Below are 21,402 nucleotides of genomic sequence, written 5' to 3'. Positions count from 1 at the left end.
TCCACAAACATTTCTTACAGATTTCGGAGCGAAATAATCTGAAGGTGAAAGAGAATGCCGACGTTTTTGAAAGCAGAAGATATGCTTAATGATCTTAAACACCGATTTATTTCACACAGACTTAAACTCAGACTTATTTCAAAATACCTTTTGCATTTGCCTTTTCATGAAGGAGGGGTTCTGCATCGACATCAATAAATGAAAACACTTTTTCTATTTCACTTCCGCTATTGCAACGGCGGCTGCAAAAATATGAAAACATACTTCCTGATGCAGCAGGGAGGAGGCTGAAAAGTTCAAACATCATCAAAATAGGGACACCGTGTACAACCTTCTGTTTCGTGACCAAACGATATTAGGCTTCGAAATGTGCCGAATGCGACCGAGAAACCTACGAGAAAACCCAACCATCAGAATGAGGGTTACTTTGGCTTGGCTTTACTCAAACGACAGAGCCCTCTGTTCGCCTTTCACTGGACTTATTTTAATAAGTGAATTTTTCCATTCACTCTAATCCACTATTCTAAATGCGTTTTATATCAGTGAGTCAGATCTTCAAAGCTCTGATTCACCAATGGTTCAATTGTGTTTGGAAGACTTCAGCATTGAGGAGATCTTCGTATCAATCTCAACAGAGATTCAACTCACAGACGCTGATCAGAACAAAGATGAGTTTTGACCACACAAAGAGTGAAAGTCAAAGAGAGCTTTGTTGAGAGTTTCACAATCCGAGATTTTATACTGAATTTATTCAAACTGGAAAATCATAAACCACTACAGATGAAAATGGTTGGCTTAACTTTTCCCTGAGAAAGAATTGCACAAAGTGAAACCTTAACTGAAAACTCAAAACTTTTGTTTTGCAGATTTTTTCTTTAAATTAGAAGGAAATCGATTAGCAAACACGTGCTATTTACTCGGATCAAGGCTCGCAGAGAAGGGAGTTTTAAACTGGTCTTCTGTTCCAACATGCAACTTTATAAAGTTCTCGAACTTTTCTTATTGCTCGAGTTATTCCCTCCACATCCAAGTAAACGCAGAAATTTGCTGACGAGTTTCGCCGAGTTGTTTTTTGGCGCGGACTGACTGCCATGTGCACGGTGATGGATGGGTTGCTTCACAAAACGCGTCTAATGGAAAGGCTTCAGTTTCAAACTATGTCAAGGTTTTCTTTCCCGTCCCAGCGCAGCAGATTTCTTCTGGACGTCGAGGGGTTTAATCGCTGAGAAACCTTTTGCGATTAGCGAAAGTGAATGGCTAAGAGGAGATAGAATTGGGCCCTTTGCTACCTCGTGCTACCAGTGAGCTAAGGAGACGTCACATTACAAACAAATGCATGGAGTCATGCCCATGCGTTTACGAACTACCTACTCACGTTCATTTCTCATAAATAAGAGCGATGAAGCAACACCGTTACATAAAAGTAATTACTTTCCTATACGTTTATACGCTTTCTGAAGCGCCCTCTGATGTGATTCAGCGAGGTTTGCAAGTTAACCAGGGGCAACAAAACCATTGCACAATCATTGGTTGCCACTGACAAAAGAAAGAGCTAAATGCAAGCGTTGCTTATTGGAAAGAGAGGGAATATATTTCCCCCACTGAGAATGAAGGGAGATGTTTACGACAAGCTTAATTAGCCCAAGAGGTCTAATTAAATTGCGATGTTTGAAATGCGAATTCTGCCGCTTTGTTTCGGTGGCCGCGTGGATTTCCCAGCCAGGAGATATTCATACTTCACTTTTTAATTATTGAGCTTCGCCGTCCCTCTTCAGGTAATTAGCGAAATGAGTGGCTCTTTTTATTCGCAATTAGTCCATCCCCGCTTAGAACGGGATGAGCGTACAAAAAACGGGGAACATTTTTCTTTGGGAGGCTTCGCATGCTGCTGTTATGAAAGCAAAAATTAAGGTCTTCACAAGCTGACAAGAAGCTCACTCATTGGCCGATTTGAATGCATCCCCTTCTTTTTATAGCGACGGTAACTGTTTTTATCTCTGCTAACGTTTAATTAGGATAAGTTAATCTCGGGCCAGGAAGAGTAATGTGGAATCTGATAACGGCGGGTATTAACTCCACTCTCGCCCACGGAAAGAAAGAGGATGGAAGACCCTTATCGCTAACCGAAATCACTTCAACTAACGAAAAATGAAGAGCAAAAAAGCCATCCTCAAGCGCTTGCGAGTTGCTTCTTCAAGACGAAATTACAAAACGCAGGCCTCGCGATTTCTTGTTTTTAATAAGAAATACCAATAAAGGAAGTGCCCGCTGGTTTTATCTCGTATTCAGGCACTTCTGCAATATTCCGCGCATAAAATTCAATTAAGGGGTGAGGCGATTCTTTCTCTCTGTCCAAGAGAACGATTCAGTTGTCCTAATGCTGCAGGCGTAGATTTCGCGATGGTTAAAAAATAAATAATTTCACGTTTTAGCGACATTCTTGTCCAAGGCATTCTTCAGCCTCTCTCTGATTGTCTAAATGGCGATGATAAAATAACGACTTCGACTCCGACCAACATCCTTCCCCCTCAGAAACCTTCACTGAGCGTTTTGAAAAGGTCGGGCCATTTTTCTGTCAATTCCACCTACTCAGTGCTGAAAACCTTTACATCAGCTCAACCACAGCGCTAAGGGACATCAAGCCGAGGAACCCTGAGGAGGTCATTTGTCTATTCACTTCACGCCTCCAGCTGAGCGGTCTCTCGCCAGACGATAAAATTCACCTGTCGCTTAAAGACATCCCTGCCGTAGTAGAACAAACTACAGCTTGCTGACTGGAGAGCGCGCATGGAAACTACTTGGCTGACCTGGTTGAGATAAAAAGAGGATTTGGGGATTCGTCATCTTAAGCTACGTCGAGATTTAAAAAGAATAACGAATTCTGAAAGTATCAATCTCAGCACAATGGCGTCATTCTTGGGTAGGAAAGTCACATCGCACAAAACCGTTTTGTCCTGGCAGTGCCTTCGATTAGGGGAGGAATGCCCCTTCATATTCTGGGAGAGCTTCCCGACCCTGAAAAGAGGAGAAATCAGTTCAGCGAGAAAATCGTTTCCATTTACTGCAGACCTGCTCAATGGAAAATGCCGCCTTTATTTTCGTGGTGCCTTCCACGATTTCAGAATAGTGCCTGATTGCACCGACACACTTCGGTAGTATTAATCACGTGGCCAAGTGATAATGACATCGTTCATGGAAGACATTCAGAAGACTACTCGCAAAACAAAACAAAATAAAAAAGTACGATATCGCCCAGCACTTTCCGAGTAATCCAGCAACGGGTACGCACGTGCTATACGTATCCCCTCTCGTTCTGCGCTTAATTCGAGTGGATCCGGCGAAGACAAACCAAATTTCAAGTTTCCGCGCTTAAAAATAGATGGGCATTTATCAAGTGGGGAAGCGTCAAGGGCCTCGAGTTATAGTTTAAAGTGAAGCAGCCCATCACTTATTTAAGTAAACAGCGCGATTCTGATAGCGCAGTTAAATTGCATTTCCACGGAAAATTGAGACTGCTTCTTAGTGCCGCTGTAATGGATATTTCCAACCAAATAACTTACCTGCGCTTTTGCCTGCTGGAGATGCGTCGTTATTGTTCTTTAATATCCTCGCAATTCTACAAAAACACGGGGGCCAGAATATTTGCTCGAGCTACAACATTTCCACACTAGCAAAGTAGGCAGGTGCCTGCCGGGGTTGCTTTCAAACCTCCAGAAGGAAAAAAAAAAACACAATAGCGTCTCTCTCGTCTAAGAACAGCATTCTCCGCGCTCAAAAAACAGAGCGGCGTTAAGAAAAATAAGCTCCACTTGATATTTTTAACGATCAATGTAAAAGAAGTGGGTTTCGGGAGAGCATCTTTTTGCGATGGATGGATATTGTTCTGCAGGATTGCTTTCTCTTTTAATGGAGATGCACAATCGATTCGGGCGCCTTAAAGCATCTCGCGAGTGGATTTTTCGTGTCGTATTACTTGTAAATCCGGCACTCAAAAACAGGGAAGAATTTTAAAAAGTTACGCAAGAAATTAGACGAGGATTTTTAGTTCACGATAATTGCCTGCTGCGCGAATTAAAGTAATTTCGAAGAAGAAAAAAAAACATTGCGCTCGTTTTTTCGTGCGCGGTCTCTTGCTTGAGACCTCACCGGCAACTTAAAACACCACTCGGTTTGTTAGCAGCTCAACCGCCGAGAAAAATATCTGATATCAGGCTTACAATAATGAAAGAAATGTAGTTTTAAGAAACAATGCACGCGCCCTGCTAACGCTGTTTGTCGAGCGAAAAATTTAAACACGAAGGAATCCTTGCAATTACGACAGCTGAGAGGAGAAAATCTCTTACTAATTCGAAGGAGTTCAGGGGCAACTAAGGCCAGGAAGAGAGTATCCCATGTCGACTACATGCGGTCATTCGCAGGGCAGTTTACTACACAAGGGATTGAAAAGAATATCTAACCAATGCAAGGTGGAGGGACGAAAAAAAAAAGCGTGCTGCATCCACGCACGCTAGACTTCGGTGTTCATCAGCGACATAAATTTTATTATTAAAACTCTTCATGCTATCTCTCTTCAGTCTGTCCTTTTACCTTTAATTAATGTCAAGTTGTTATTTGTGGTCACCTAGGCCTAAAATTGCGGGTCATTTACAGACCATAATCTATCATATCTAGATAGAAATATCCAATATATTTTAATAAATATCATTAAACTATTCTCGTGTTGCATGTATTCGAGTTACCACTAAAACAATTTCATTGCAGTTCACTTTGCATCACCCATCAAAAGAATGGTCCTCTGTATTCGTGCAAACTGTTTTCAAAGGTCGGTTTTGGGAAAAGGGTAATTAACCCTTTTTTAACCTAAAATGAATGAATATATTTGTCCTATTATCAAACAGAAATTCATCCGCTTGAGCTTTCTAAAAAGTACATTTCTTGCTTGATTGGGATTTATATACCAACTGTTTATTCCACATATATTGCAGAAACCGCAGGTTATCATTATTTAAATTCAAGCAATTCATGTGTTTTATTATTTTTTTATAGAAGAAATGTTTTCTTCTATAAATTTTTAATCTTTAGAAATTAAAGTTCAGCGTAAATAGATTAAAAAATACAAAAAGCAAAAAATTGCCGCTATTCTCCGAGACGAATGCCCTTTGTTAGAATCAGAAACAAGGGTTTGTGCTAAGAATCTTTTCGTCGGCAGAAATTCGAGATCTGCCTGCATTCCCCGTAATGTAATGAATTTCCATAGCAACTAGGGACATTATAGAGCGATAATCGTACATCGTGGTAGATTCCATGATGTACGATGCAGGCCACGAGAAAAATCGCTCCCAGAAGGGCTGTGTAACTGCTGTGAGAAGCAACCACAAAATATTCCTTGGGTTGAAGCAATCGGGTTCGAGTTCGGTGCTCTTTTCCAGACACGATGAAGTGTAGACACCATTCGGCCATAAAGACGTCTGTCTGTCTGTATTTCAAAGGATGGAATAAGAAGGCATGGGAGACTACAAGAAGCTGCCACAAGATCGCAGAAATCTTGCTTATGACACTCTCATTTTCTGATGACAAACTCGACAGCACATTCCGGAATGAAGACAAAAGTCATTTCGAATTGAAGTTCTTCATCCCATTCGCACTAGCAAGCTGTCTGATCTCTTAAGATGATCAATCCTTTTCCCCTACCGAAGCCAATCACATTCACTAGAGAGAAAGAAAGAGAGAGACGACTGAGCATCGCAGCCCTCAGAAACTCAAATGAATGCATTCCGTTTTTTTTTTTTTTTTTAACACGGAAGCAGAAAAAACGAAGACGACACGACCTCTAAATTAGAAATTTTAATTAATAAAAGTGAATCAACAGAAGTGTACCCACTTTAGGTTTTTCTTTTTTCCTTCCTGTTCGACGAAGGTTTTTCAGGCGCTCTTAACGAGTCCTCAGACAATTTAACAGCTTAAGTACGGCCAACGAGTTTTTCTTCCATCTTTCGCGGAAGATTTTTAACCCGAGGATCAACGTCATGCCGTAAAGGTAGAAAGGTCTCGAGTGCACGGAGTCTTCTTCCCCCTTCCTGCCCCTTCACGGAAGCGTATTAAAGTCAGTCTAATTGTGTTGTGCGTATAAAAAAACTTTTTGATTTAAAGTGCGGAGTGGAAATGCTCTCTCCGGAATAACTTCTCCGAAGACATTCGTCAATAGTCTGTTGAGGAAGCCTAAGCCTCTGCCCCCCACCCCAAAGATGACGGAAGTCCTGGCAATGGCCGCTTTTGTCAGCAGTATCTTCTCAGGAGACTTTTACCAACATGTGCACGTTGGTAAAATTCTCCTGAGAAGTTTGCTGTGGGTTCGAATTCCGGGTCGAGCATGAACAGCCTGCGGAATGGGTCGTGTCAGGTTCTATTCTTGGTCTTCCTTTCATTGTGAACACTTTCAATCCGATTAAAAACATCGCCTTCACTCCTACTTAAAATATACAATGAAAGGCGGGCCATTTCCATTTATATTCTTCTATCCAAACGTTTATACATTTTTGGATAGAAGAATATAACGAAAATATTATAAGTCAGCGAAACTCATTTTATGTCAAATCAAATCTTTATTCTAATTAAGATTTGATTATAATACCACATAACTTTGAGTAATCGCATGTGTAACCTAAGAGCAACAACTCGTCTAGGTTACGATATGCATAAAGCGATCAAATGTTGTGTAATTCATCAGTCTGTAATTGTTCCCCACTGCTGGGGTAAAAGCCTCTCCCATTGCGGAGGGTCGGGTCTACTTCTCCCCTGGTAACCCACTCCTTCTTGAGAGAGGGTTTATTCACTTGTATGAATGAATGTGGAAGACAATCACAAACAACCCTTCCCTCGGCGAGATTCGAACCTGCAGCCTCTTTTCTGGAGAGTGGATACGCTAACCACGCGCCCAATCAGGCCGGCATACACACGTCTAGACATCCATATATTATGCACATTATACATTATTATATTCTTATAATAGCATAATCAAATTACAGAAGACATGCTAATAGGTACAGTAAAAAGTTGCATAATATTAATTAGGTTTTGGAACAAAATAAAACAAAGCAGTTAAACAGTATTTAAATTTTGATATTTTACACATGAGACTGGATCTTTGAATAAATACAAATACGCTAAAACCAATCATTTATTCACATACATTAAACAGTGCCATTAAAAGTACTGTTTAAAGTTTGTGAATTTCTTCTTTATTTGCTTTAGGAACTATATATTTTATGCCCTTATAAATACAATACATAAGGGTATAAATTGTTTTCAAAGTTATAAATACCCTTTGAAAACAAGAAACAGTCTTGAAAATTGGAACTTGCAATGTTAGAACATTATATAAACTAGGGAATTTTGTCAACCTTATACAGGAAATGAAAAGACTTAAAGTCGATGTGATGGGAGTAAGTGAAACAAGATGGTCTAACACGGGAAACTAGAAAAAGATGGCTTTACATTTGTATATTCTGGCGAAGATAAGCATGAATACGGTGTGGGTTTGAAGAGGAAGAAAGGCATCTTTAAATCTGTAATGGGGCTATGGCTCATAAATGAAAGAATGATACTTATTATATTAGCCGCAAAGCCTTTTAACATCATAATTATGGATTACGCCCCTGCGACCACTCACACTGATGAAGATATAGAAGATTCTTATAAAACTTACAAAAATCTAAAGAATATGTAAATTAAAATGAGATACTCGTAGTGATGGGTGACTTGAATGCAAAGGTTGGAGAAGGGGAGAAAATCCATTTGTGGGAAAATTTGGATTGGCCGAAAGAAATGAAGGAGGTGAGAGATTGGTACAATTCTGCATTCAAAACAACTTACCCATGACGAATACTTTCTTTCTAACATCCATGCAGAATAATATTTTTTTTAACATATTTAAATTTAAGAATCTTTTTAGGTAGTAAAGACTGTTTAACATAATCCTTACTTTATTTACGACATCGGTGACGTGCGGTTTCCAGCTTAAATTACTGTGAATTTTTAATCCCAAGTAAGTGGTTACGTTGATTTTTTCTACTTCTGCTCGGATACAGTTTCAATTTGTCCTGCAATTCCAAAGATGCAAAAGAAATTGTGCAGTGAAATTCATTTTACCAGCTCTATATCGCAAATTAAAATTTATGAATTAAGTTTTTGAGAATTTCAGACTAAGTTTATTTGACTAAATAAAATTGGTCTTAAGCCAGATCCTTGTGGTACGCCACAGTGTACCGATTTGGGACTACCATAGCTGCTGCTTATTTTTACAATTTGTGATCAGGCATTTAAGTAATTTTGAACCAGTTTAGGGCAGTACTTTGTATTCCTATAACTTCTAATTTTTTTACTAAACTTCCGAGTGATACAGTGTCAAAAGCTTTGTGCATATCTACAAATACTACTAATGTTATTTTGTGTCCATCTAGAGCAGTGGTTCTTAACCGGTGTTCCCCGGAACACTTGTGTTCCGCGAATTGGTTACAAGTGTTCCGCCGGTGAATGATGTCGCATGACAAGGAAATCAACTCGAAATCTTTTCTTCCAATATTGTCATGTGACAATATTGGAAGAAAAGATTTCAAGTTAATTTCCTTCCTTAAATACACACAATTATGACTGGATACGAAATCCATTTGGCACAGTTAATGCATCGAGTTGTGAATTTTCTTTAGAAGAAGAATAACAGTAAGTTAACTTGTCAACGGACAATACTCTAAAACTGAAATTCTCCGAAATACCTCTTCAGGAATTTGGGATTTTTGTCCAAGCCGAATACCCAGCTCTCTCCACAAGGGCACTGAACATTTCGTTACAGTTTTCAACATCATATTTGTGTGAGCTCGGTTTCTCAATATTAACTCATATAAAAACTAAAAAGCGTGAAAGACTTCTTATTCATATAGACAAAGAGATAAGAGTAGCTACCTATATCACATATTAGACCTGATATAGCTGAAACCTGCAAAAGCAGACAAGCTCAAGTATCGCATTAAAATAAGTTCCTTTTTAATAAAAGACAAGTCCATGTATATGTTTATTGCTCCTAAAGCATTTGGTGTTCCCCAAATTTTTCTTATAATCAAAAGTGTTCCGTGACTTCAAAAACGTTAAGAACCACTGATCTAGAGAGGTATAAGCGTTTAACAAAGCACGTTCTGTTCTAAACTTTTGCCTGAGCCCAAATTGATTCTTTGAAAAGTTGTTTTTGTCCAAAAATTTCATGAGTAATTTTTAAGAAAAATTACTCATGAAAGTAATTTCATGAGTAATTTTTCTTATTGGGGAAACAAAAATAATTTTTCAATTATTTTTGTTTCCCTTTTTGTAAATCGGCACAACTATGATCTTCTTAAAATCCGATGGAAACGTGGCTACCATCAATGATAAGTTAAAAAAAAGTACATTAGCAGTTCCATAATATGTTTGACATACTTTCACAATGCTAGTGTTAATACCATCGTAACCTGAAGTTCTGGTTGTTTTTAGGCTAGCTATAACACTTCTGATTTCGTTTTCGCAAGTGAGGAAAAGACATATATGGAGTTATGAATTCTCATGGGAGTGCAATTCAGAGGGGTGGTTTTAGCATTTTTTTTCAGATTGCTTTCACTGACTGTGGCAAAGTGATTATTGATTTCTTCGACTAATCCTCTATCTCCATTTACTCTATTCTTATTTATATCTTAAGTATGGGGAGGGTTTGTATGTGTATATGTCTTTGCTGATTAATTCATTCACAAACTTCCATTGTTTTCTGGGATTTCCTTGGCACGTTATAGGAATTCATTTCTGTAGTATTCGTTTTTACTTTCTTCTAATTTATGGTGTATTAGATTTCTATAGAACTTGAAACTGTGTTCATATTAAATTAATAGTTTAATTGTGCGGGTATTTTTGTAATTTTTATACACTTTATCTCTAATTTTTATGTGGTGTCTGATTTCCTGTGTAATCCAGGGCTTTGTTTCTTTCAATTTGTCTATTATTTCAACTTTAATTGAGTCTTGTATTTTATTGTTTAATATCGCAATAAATTTATGATACGAGGTATCAATATTTGTTTCCGTCATTGTATCTTCCCAGGAGACAGTGCTTAAGTTACGTTTCGATACTCTGGAGTCAATTGTTGTGTAGGGAATGTTTTCGATTGTATTATCTGTGTGCTGTACTTGCAAATACTCTTTAACACCGATTGGGAAGTGATCCGCAAATATATATATATATATATATATATATATATATATATATAATATTTAATTATAATATATGAAAATATATATTATAAAATTCTACCGCCTGCCTCTGTTTTACAGTTCATCTTCCTGTGTGTTGTATCATATGCATTCGTTCTAGATGCTCTTCCTATTTGGTTCTGTATTTCTCTATTTATTTGTCTGAATTCTTTTCTTCTCTCTTTCTTTTATCGATCATGCTTCAATGACTTTGGTGTGGAGGATTTCAGGAAAAACCTCAACATCGCCGTTTCCGTTAAAATCAGACCAATTTACTGAACAAAATCATACAAAATAGTATTTTATTGTTATAGTATTTCATAAACAATAGTATATTAGTAGGTACCGGAGATACAAAATAGTATCTCCAGTAGTACATGCCCATTTATCGTCATCACTCACGGCGTGAATGGCACATAAAGCCAATATTCGACTTCACGTGCCATTCCCAATCAACTATCTTTTTCCTCTCTCCCCCCCTCAGCCTGCTTTAAGCCTTCCCTTTTTATTTGCGGGATCCATGTCAAAATTATCCTTGTAATATATCTCGTGCCCATTCTCAGTACTTGTCCAATCAATTTCCATCTGCATCTTTTGATTTTAATTTATAGAACTCATCGTATGCTGGACATCGACTTTCTAATATTTTACGCAAACACTTTGAAAATTATTTCATTTAGCTTCCTGTTTATTTGTCAATTATTTCCATGTCTCTGATGTATCTATATCGTAACAGGGTCTTGGCATTGCTGTTGAAGATTCTTATTTTGGTTATATTATGTCCGGATGATTTCCCTATATTATTTCCATCTCCTGGAAGCAGTATTGCTATTTGATTGTGAGAGGAAGCAGTTCACTGTCTGTACCCGCACAAAGCTTTCGAAAAATTTTGATAAATAGGATTATGTTTGCAGCAGCAGTCTTAAATATTCCGTATATTTTTAAATCCCAGTCTGGTTAGAGCACAATTATGAATGAGTTTGCATCTTTTTCCACGAAACATAAGCCAACTGAAACGCCGAAGCAAGTGAACATCTTTCCCATTCGAGTCCTTCGGTCTGCAGGAAATTAAGGAATTATTTCAACGGATCTGATTTTGACACATTTCGCTCCTTCCAATGGTCTGACTGAAACAAAGGGGAAAATGGGAGTGAATGGAGTAACTTTCGTCAGGAATCCAAAAACCAAATTTGAGTGATGTCCGCCTTACCAGTGTTAGTATAACTAAAGGAGGACAAAAATGAATCTCTCAAGCACTTCGCAAAACGCGATTAAAACGTCGTGGTGCGGCGAATGGTGTCATCGCTAATGCAAGAATGCCAATGCAAAACAGGTCATTAATAATTTATTATTTTGGATGGATTCCATACTAACAAATGACTAATTTGTAAATCATTTCGCAGTCGACATCAAATCCTCAACAGAATGCAAAGCGAAATCACACTACGGAATATAATTAATAACTTTATTCCTTCCCACAAAACGTTTGATGGAGGCAGCGAAGTTAAGTCGATGTGTTTTTCCGCTTCCACGAGCATCCCTTATGAAACACTTGCGTTCAGTTCGAAAAATTAACCTCGCGTGTTTAACAACATTTCATCCCTCCATTTTCAATTGTTTTTTTAAACCTTCACTTGATACTGCACGTTTAAGATAACGATGCGTGCAGCTTGTAAGAGAAAATGAAAAATTGGTCACCGATTTCAATATCATCGGGTTTTTGCGATCTCAACATACACACTGTTGGATTCTGCGTGCTCATTCCAACTGCCTGCAGAAATGACTCCTCCACTTGTGCTTGCTTTATACTAACTACTGCCTTACCACGCATCACGTAACCCGATCCCCCTCTGAAGGGAAAAAACTCCGCGCATACTTAACATAGCAGATGCTAAATTCCGAATACGACAGCCATTCTTTGGAATTCCTTAAGCCTGGAAAAGCACGGAGTTCCATCGGATAGTATCGTTTTAAGAGCACGAGCCTTTAGAAATATCAAATTACCATCTCGTGCTGCTACGCAAGCGGATAAGCAGAAAAACAATCGTTTAAGAGGAAGGATGACATAAATTTGTCTCAGTCCGAGGCAGAAAACAAAATTATCCGAAGATAATCGTCTTAGTTTAATATGTTTAAGCGATGCCAGCGAAACATCTGAAATACCATCATCAATTACAACGTGCATCTAGTAGCACCGGATATGGGCGAAGGGGAATATGGGGATACGGGCGAAGGGGAATGAAGCCTGTTGCTCCGAATACAACAGAGATAGCCACTGGAAATAATAGCGTCTTTGAAATGGCTCGCTTTTATTTATCTGTAAGCTAGAGAACAGAAGTTGGAAGCAGCAACAAAGAAACAAAAACTGTGGAGGATGATACAATAGGAAAAGACAGACAGAGCAAGACCAGAGAACAACAGATGAGTACGAAAGGACAGATAAGAAGAAAAAGCCAGAGAAACATGAAGAAAAGAAAGGAGAGTAAGTGACACAACAGGAAACGATTAAAACCGTCCGTGTGATGTGAATGGCGAACTGAGCATCATTTGCATATTTCGTATTGAAAAGAAAAGAAAACCACTTCCATTATCCCTAAGGAGGAAAAATGAAAATGTCGAAATTTTAAAAGGCCACGTGGTGTGCAATTTACTAACTGAATGACAGTGTAGAAGTAACGGAGTGCCAAATGGTTCGATTATTCCAGCTCAGCAAGCTCCGAATTTCATCTTTTCACATTCTTTACAGCGGTCTCAAGATTTACACGATGAGGATTTGTTTTTCTTCAAAAATAAGAACGGCCGATCTTGAGAGAATCTCCCTTTTGGTTCGTGCCCTAAGATTTATGAAAAATGTGAGACACCAAATTCAGTTATTTATTTATTGGGTCATTCCAATCCGAGCTCAGTAAAGGGGGAAATGCATTTTTAAGTTCGCGCCGCACCGCCCGCTCCCTCTTTCTTCTGGCGTGAATTTATTGCTTCGGACTCGCCGTGACCACTAAACAAGCAGTGGGTGCAGATTAACCCACTCCCTCCTTTAAATACCTTGGGTTGTACACATCCGTCCCTGGATTAGTCGAGTTTAGCTTGTTTGGTTGGCTAATGAGAGATTTCGTTATGTGAGCAACCCTTAAACTTTTCGTATGAAAATCCCATAAAACAAATATTTCGGTTCTCGAGCTTTTCTTAATGTCTTTCCACTTAACGCTGACAAGCGGCATACTTTTTTGTCTGCGTGTTAATGTTTATGACCCTGTCTATTTTGTCTTTTTACTGACTGTCATGCGGACATTGTTAAGCTGCTATTCAATTGAACTCTGGAGACTTGCACTGAATTGGTTTATGAATGCCGAATCATCTGCATGAAGCAATGAGCTAAGTTTGATCTCGATTCTGAAATCAGGTTGGTTTAATGCCACTTTTGTAAGTTAGTCCATATAGGATGACGAAAAAGAGTGGAGATAGTGTGCACCCTTTTCTTACACCTGATTTCACTTGAAACCATCTTTCTCTTCCTCCTTGAGTTCTAACTGATGATTCTGTGTATTTCTAGATATCATGTTTCATATGCTGTATACAAATGTAGCGTTTTGATGAGCTTTTGTCTTGGATATCTTTTCGTATGCTTTTTCCACAAAACTTAAACACAAAATCATTATTATACTCCCCTGAATTCTACACGAGTTGTGTTCAAGGAAAGATCCGGTCTTCACAACCTAATTGGCTTAAACTCAGTGTGTTCAAGTTTACTTTCGCAGTTTTTCTTATCCTCAAGTATGCTTGCTTAAATATTCCTTGGAACACATTGCGAGAGCTAATTTCCCTACTTTCAGTTTATTTCTCTTTCTACGGATGGGATCTATTATAGATGTATTCCAAACATCCAGAATTTGTTCTTCTGATGAATTATGCAGATTACGCACTGTAAAACGTTTATGCCTCCATAGTTCAGAATTTCCAGTTGGATATCATTTACTCCAGCTGCATATTTTCAGGTTTCCGATGGCCTTTTCTACCTGAAATTTATTGGAACTCCTGAATGTTGCATTGCCATTAAATATTTACCATCCTATTTCAGTCGCTGTTTATCTAATTTCTTTCAATACAATTACTCCAGAAATCTGGAATATCTATCTTCACTCTATCATGTGATTCCTTTTACACGATTCTTACTTCGAAGTTTAGTAATAGTCTCCAGAACATTTCGTAACATTCATGACCTTTATCTTCCATATTCATACCAGTCTTCACGTAACTTGTTTAACTAATTTTCTCTAGTGGTATCTGCTGACTTACTTGCTAGGAACTTTAGATCTGTTTTCTTATTCAATTTAATTAATTTGCCCTCTTCGATAAACATTCTTCCTAAATAGTTGAAATGCTTTTCCGTATGCTCACCACTGAGAATGCAGCCGATGTTTTCCCATGTTCTTATCTGTTTTCGTAATCTCTTTTTTTCTTGCTGATTTTCATGTCAAATTTCTTTCAACATTTACAGCTGTAATTCGATTTCGTTAAGGAATTCTTCTGAGTGAATTGAATTTACTTAAGGCTATAACAGCATGACGTAAAGAGCTGATATTAACATCTGCAATCCTGTTATCAGATCGAAGGCCATTCTCAGTCCTAATTCCATCCGTACAGATGCAAAACTTTTACACCTTCATATTTCTGGTCGAATATCATATTTTCCAGCTGCTTTTCTGGATTTCAAGTTTTAAATGTGACCTCTTGAGCGCATTCCCCCTGAGAATATTCTACTACCACCATTCTGTCATTTAACACAGTAATTACTTCCTAAATCAAGAATATTTATCTTAAGTTCTTATGTCACTTGAATCATCTTTGAATCCTTTCACTGTACCCTTTCCAGCCGCTTAATGGCTTTCGCAATATTTTGCTAACCTTTCTGATATTTATTTTCTTACCAAAGTCTTCACAGGTTTTGTTTAACTACGTTTAAACATCCATTCGCTTTTCTTTTTGTATTCGCTCAAGATCGCATACTGACTTACTGAGAAAGAACCTTTCATTCACCTTCTTCTCCGGAAAAGACTGATGAATGTTTATCCTTACACACTTCGTCATATGCCTTTTTTGCTTGGTAAAGGACTATTTTCTTAAGAGTTTACTGCTAAGTCTTGAATTTTCGATTATTAATTTCACACGCTTTCATCTTTTTATTAAATAATGCTGTGCATTTGAGTGTACAGTTCACCTCAGAGCTGCTCAAAGTTAAGGCAACTTTCAGGGGTGAACAGCAGGAAATTAATTTTAATTATGAAATTAATTTGTCCATAATGCTTAAAACTAAAGTCCTCCCTATTTCATATCCCCTTGTATTCCTTTGTTCTTAACAAATGTGAGGCCATCAGTAATAACATAGTCAATAAAACTTCTATTTCTAAATCCACGTGAATTTGTGACATCTCTGCGTTGAACGTGGGCTGTGGCATTAATAATGAGTACTCCGTCTTAAAGAGAAGTCCAGCAGGGACTTAATATAATTATTAGCTTTGCTCTTTTCTGCACTTTTGTGCGCCACTTCGGCATGTGCGGTATTAATTTCCTAATCTTCTATTTCTCTCTCCAACGTTTCCTTTTGATTTGTGTCAGCTGCCTTCTCTGATGACTCCAAAAATACTTCCACTTCTTTATAATCTTCAGTGCGATTGTATTCATGCATAAATCCAATTCGTCAATTCGAAATATGCCTACATCACTCGTCTTAAAACCGCCTGGCACTCGAGAAGATTATCCTTGTGTTTAAAGCTAACATCATAGTTACTCCGTCCTTTCCCTGACCAGCATTGCCCGAATATAACATTTTTAGTTATTCAGAAGAATCTCGCCTTTGTTTTCATTTACGGTGACACCTCCTTTATTGCTTTTTATTAGAACTCATTGCGTTGATTTCGCCCATCCTTAATTTGGTCGATGTTGAATGTCTTCCAGCAACTAACGTTTAACTGCTCGCCGTGGTCGTTTGACAAAATGATGCTCCAGCCATCATGGCATACCGTCTTTTGCATCCGCCATGCATATTGGTGGGCTAAATCCCAAATTTCCGATCCATCCTCGTCCATAATCCAGGTAGATACTCGTCTAATTCCCAATGCTCACCACGAGTCGGTGAGGACGGCATTAAGTCAGAAGCTCCAGTCGATTCTCCTCGTTCCCCAAAAGGCTATGTGTGTTGGGGGTTCTCTTTCTTAAGCGAATGTAATCGTTGTTTTTAAGACATATCTTGTAGAAATATGTAAATTTATTTCTTTAATCCATTTTGTCATAAGGATGCTTTAAAAACCAGAATTGCTCGGTTTTTCAAAGCTTTAGTTGATAGCATTTTTAATCTTTCCAACTCATTACTTATTGTAAAATTTTCTCTTAACATCATGGAGCTCCAGAAACGTCGTTCCTTCTTCCCTTCCAGCCACTGTTGGCCGGTTTTAAATTACAAGAGGATAACTGACTGAGTTCATTTTGTATCTAAACGGGGTTCTCTGCTCAGTCTGCATTTGAGAGATGAATAATCCGAATTTCCAAGAGAAAAATTCTTTGCTTCCGCCTGAGAAAGTAACTCTCCTTCACTTGAAAAGATTTTGTCAAGAGCACTTCTAAAAAATGAAGATCCTCTCTTTCTGACCAACTTTTGTCTCTTGCTCACACACCACACAACCCACAGATACACACGCTACTTTTTCAGTGAGTTCTTCAATGGACGCTTTCCAACGTAACTGGTACCCATATTTTATGTTCTAGTCTCTAAACCTGAAACAAGAATATATATATAGCATATGTTTAGCCCATTGAGCACCAAACATATGATATACCTTTCCACTGATAGACTCTTCATTAATTAAAACACTCCCTGTTGGTCATCCCCTCTGCCTTCAAAGATTGCAAACTGTACAGAATTTCGAAAACACTAGCCACCACAGTAAACAATGGACTTAATAAGCTCGGCAACTCGTTATTTCTTGTAAATTTTTTTATAACTTAATATTAAAGAAATCGCTTAAAAATCGAACCAATTGCGTTTTGTTATTCGACTGATTAAAATTTCGTTTTCATCTTCGGCATTTCCTCAACCTGCAAGAAACGAACGAATCTCGACTGATATTAAACGCACTCCTCGTACGTCACGCTCCTCTTTCATGCCCTCATGAGTGCGCACACAAAGAGCATAAATATCGCAAGAACAACTCTGCTTTTTTCCTTCTGCTGTAATTCTTGCAATGGAGCCTCAAGCCTGCATCTGCGTCCATTAATTATCTCGCAGGTGATCCACTTGGGTTCGCATACGAACGTCTCGGTGCGCATCAGAATTCCGGCCGAGGAGGAGCTCCGCCACTATCGAACTGCAGTCATACAGAATGGAAATTTGAGGCTGCACTCTGCGGCCCTCGAATTTCTTTGTCGTGCATAAACAATGGGAGGGGAACGAATTCGATTTTCATTTCCTTCATGAGAGATGCATAAAAACTATGCAGAATAGCTCGCATCAGACTGGACTTCTCAAAAAAAAAAAAAAGGGAGGAAATTAAAGTAGCGCAACAGAAATAATTATTTCCATTCAGTATATCGCGCATGCTCGCGCGCGCGCGCACACGCACACACACACACAACGAGCTTTGTTTCTTCTTTCTCAGCACGTGCCTGGATGACGTACCCGCGCGGATTAAATCTACATAGCAAACGACGCTACTAAATTGTGTTCGGCAAACAGTGTTCTTCAAAAGTCCCTCGTGGGAGTGAAGCGTGCGCGAGGTGAAAAACAAGTCTCATTAAAACGTTCGAAGAGTCCGATCGCCGCGATGTGTCGAATCGAGTTCGAATCTTTAGAACGAAGGAACTTGAATGGACTGCCAGGAGCAATGGTCGGCGTTAAACATCTTTCGATGTTTAACGCTGACCTACTTAACCACCACCAGGCCCAGCTCCTGTTCGAAACTTAACTTACCGCATACCAGTCGTGTTTAACATGACGTGGTCGTATTACGAAGGATTTCCATCCGCTTCGAAGATAATTTTCTCCGGAAATAAATTTCAGTTGGCTTTGCAGATCGTGAAACTTCGTAGAGAAGTCTCTCACCAAAGAAGGACTTGTAGGGTCCTTCATCCCTTGCTGAAAATGGAAGCAGAAAAATCTTCCAGAAAAGATGGAAGTTTTCGAAAGTTGCGTCAGAGAGTTTTTTTTTTAAATCAGGAAATCATTTTATTCTAAAATTCGTTTTAGAATAAAATGATTTCATTTTATTCTAAAACGAATAATCACATGTGCAACACAAGAGCAATAAGATTCCCAGGGGACAGTGCAAAATTAATCAAGCAAAAATCCAAATTAACACTGCACAACTGACTAGCTGCACTTCTCTGCATACGCATACAAAGAAGAAGTATAACATGCACAGAGAAAAAATGAGGTGGCAATGCTTATTTGGTTTCGAAATCTAATTAAGTACACTGCACTATTTAAGTTTTACATTTTGCACAAGACATCGAATCCTTGAAGACATTTTCCTAAAACCAATAATTTAAACAATTATTTTGAACAGATTTCTCATTCTGCATAAATAAAAATAAATATTCTTTGATTTTTGTATTTGCTTGAGTTGATTTCATTTCTATTGATAAAATGTAGCGTGTTGAATATTTGTGGAGCAAAATCATAATATTCGTGTATCGCTTCTTTGAGTTAGGATTTGTATGTTTAATATCTTTATGTCTACTAAGGAAAGCATCTTGTTTGATATTTACGTATTCGTTATCGTTTTTACGAATAGCCTACAGAAGTATATGCTACTATTGTTACTCAACAAGACGTAAAAGAAAAGGAAAAAGTGATATTCAGAGAATTTATTCTCGCAACATACACCCAACACATGAGGACAGCGAATATTTGCCACGTAGGATTGTCACTAAAGATAAATTCAAATAATACTCTTCTTGGATGTAACTGTATTAATGCAAGGCTTCCCCAACTGATGAATTTCAACGTATAATTAAAGTTCTCGTGTGGTTAATTGGTTAATTGCTATAATCCTACTGAGGATTCAGAAATGGAGAGAAAGATTGCTTCTTTAACCAGATATATGGTCAGTTTTCAGAAAGGTCATATAATGGTTATTTTATTAGATCTCAATCCCAGTGGGCACTGAAGGCAATACAGAGCAGAAGTAATTGGACCGTTTGGAATTGGAGATTGCTGTGACAAAGGTGAGAATCTCCTCCAGTTACGTAAGCTAAATGGACTGAGAATAACCATCTATTTCAGGCTTAAGGATATTGACAAGTACGCTCACCTGATCACATCCACAAGAACATGATTGATGACGTTCTAGTTAATAATAGTAAATGATCACGTTCAGTCATTCAGTCAAGGTGGGCAGAGTATTTTGATAATCTTTTGAACAGTCTTTTCCCAGTTATTCTTAATGAACAGACTAGTTCCACTTCCCTCGATTTGATTCCAGTTCGATTACAACATCGAGGTTAGATTGTCCATAAATTACAACTTCATAGATCGCCTGGATATAGTGATAGAACTACAGACATGCTAAAATGAGGTAAGGAGAGTATAAGAATTTCACTGCTGAGCTCCTTAACGTTTTCTCTGAAATGGCAACGTTCGGGAAAAGTTTACTCTAGAAGTCTAATGGTGCTCATTAATAAGAAAAGCGATTGTACAGTGTGTGAAGATTACAGGGGAAATCAGCTTATTGTCTGTATCAGATAAGGTCTTCTGCATTGTTTTACATAACAGGATAAGGGACCTGGCTGATAAGTAACTTTGAGATCACACGTGGATTCAATAAAAAAAGCAGCAGCATATATCGAATACGTTCACTAAGGCAAATCCTTGAAAACGTTTAGAATTTCAGAAACCGCGATCACGTTTTTCGTTAACTTCAGAAAGGCTTTTGAAGCAGTTGACAGACAAAAGTTATGGAAGACTGTATGTGCTCATGGAATACCTGACAACCTTTGACTGGAGTGATGTTTTGTATTAAAAGTTGATAATGTATATAATGAATGGTTTAAAATAATTGCAGTTAGAAGACAGGGCTGGATCGTGTCATCTTTTCTATTTAGTATTGTAACTGATTTTGTGAAGAACAAGACTTTGTTAGGGAAGAAAAGGAGTTTAAAGTAGTCTAAGAATATTACACCCTCTGTCCAAAAAGAAACCGAACTGTTCGAAAACAGAAGAAACTAGTGGCGCCACCTGTTGCATCTTTTTGTTGTCGAAAGCGGCAACCTTCATAAGTGTTGTGACAATTACTTTTTATGACATTTGTTTCATTAGAAGCCGAGTTCTAGGTGCCACTAATTTCTTCTATTTTCGAAAAGTTCGGTATCTTTTTGAACAGAGGGTGTAGAATGGCTGTTCTGGATTATGCTGAGTATTTGTCCGTATTCACAAACGTGCGAGAAATAAACTCTCCTTTATTCCTAGGATTGATGAAGAGGAGAGAGTCAGCTAGGATTAATTATCCACATTGGGATGACAAAACAGATAAGAAAGACAGAAGACTTATCTTTAAGGATTTGCTATAGGGCAAGACTCTCACTTCAGTTATCTTGATAGCAGTGTAACTGATATTGGTGTGGTGAGGAATAAATTGGGTAGAAGATTAGGGATTGCTTCGGAAGTGTTCAAAATATTACGAAATATTTGTAAAGATATCAGAATATTACTAAAGAGAAACTGAAAATTTGGGCTGAGACATGAACATCGTAAGAGTGATAATCGGAGACGATGCTTTTCATCAAAGATGTTTACGGAATATTTTGGGAGAAAGAATGGCTTGACCTCGTGAATAATGAGATACGTCGACAGAGCTGTCGGCCACCTTTTAGCACTATCTTATGTAAGGGTTACAATTGGAGACCATGCTTTTCATCAAAGATGTTTCGGCTCGACTATGTCAAATGCAAAATATTTGGTTGGTTAACATGTTTAGTGGTGGATACAAAAGGTGTTAAAAAAAGAGGTGGGTCGCCGAATGAGATGCACTGACAATATCAAACAAGACCTAAATAGAATTGGTATGAAACAGCAGCGTATATATAGCGGAACAGACACGTGGAGTAGGAAGGTATTCAATCTGGTCAAACCCCCGAAATGTTGCTT

This window comes from Typopeltis vanoorti, chromosome 23 (genome assembly GCF_054136105.1).
Source record: "Typopeltis vanoorti isolate ZY-2024b chromosome 23, IOZ_Tvanoo_1.0, whole genome shotgun sequence".
Taxonomy (NCBI): Eukaryota; Metazoa; Arthropoda; class Arachnida; order Uropygi; family Thelyphonidae; genus Typopeltis; species Typopeltis vanoorti.
Note: the sequence above shows the minus strand (reverse complement) of the source record.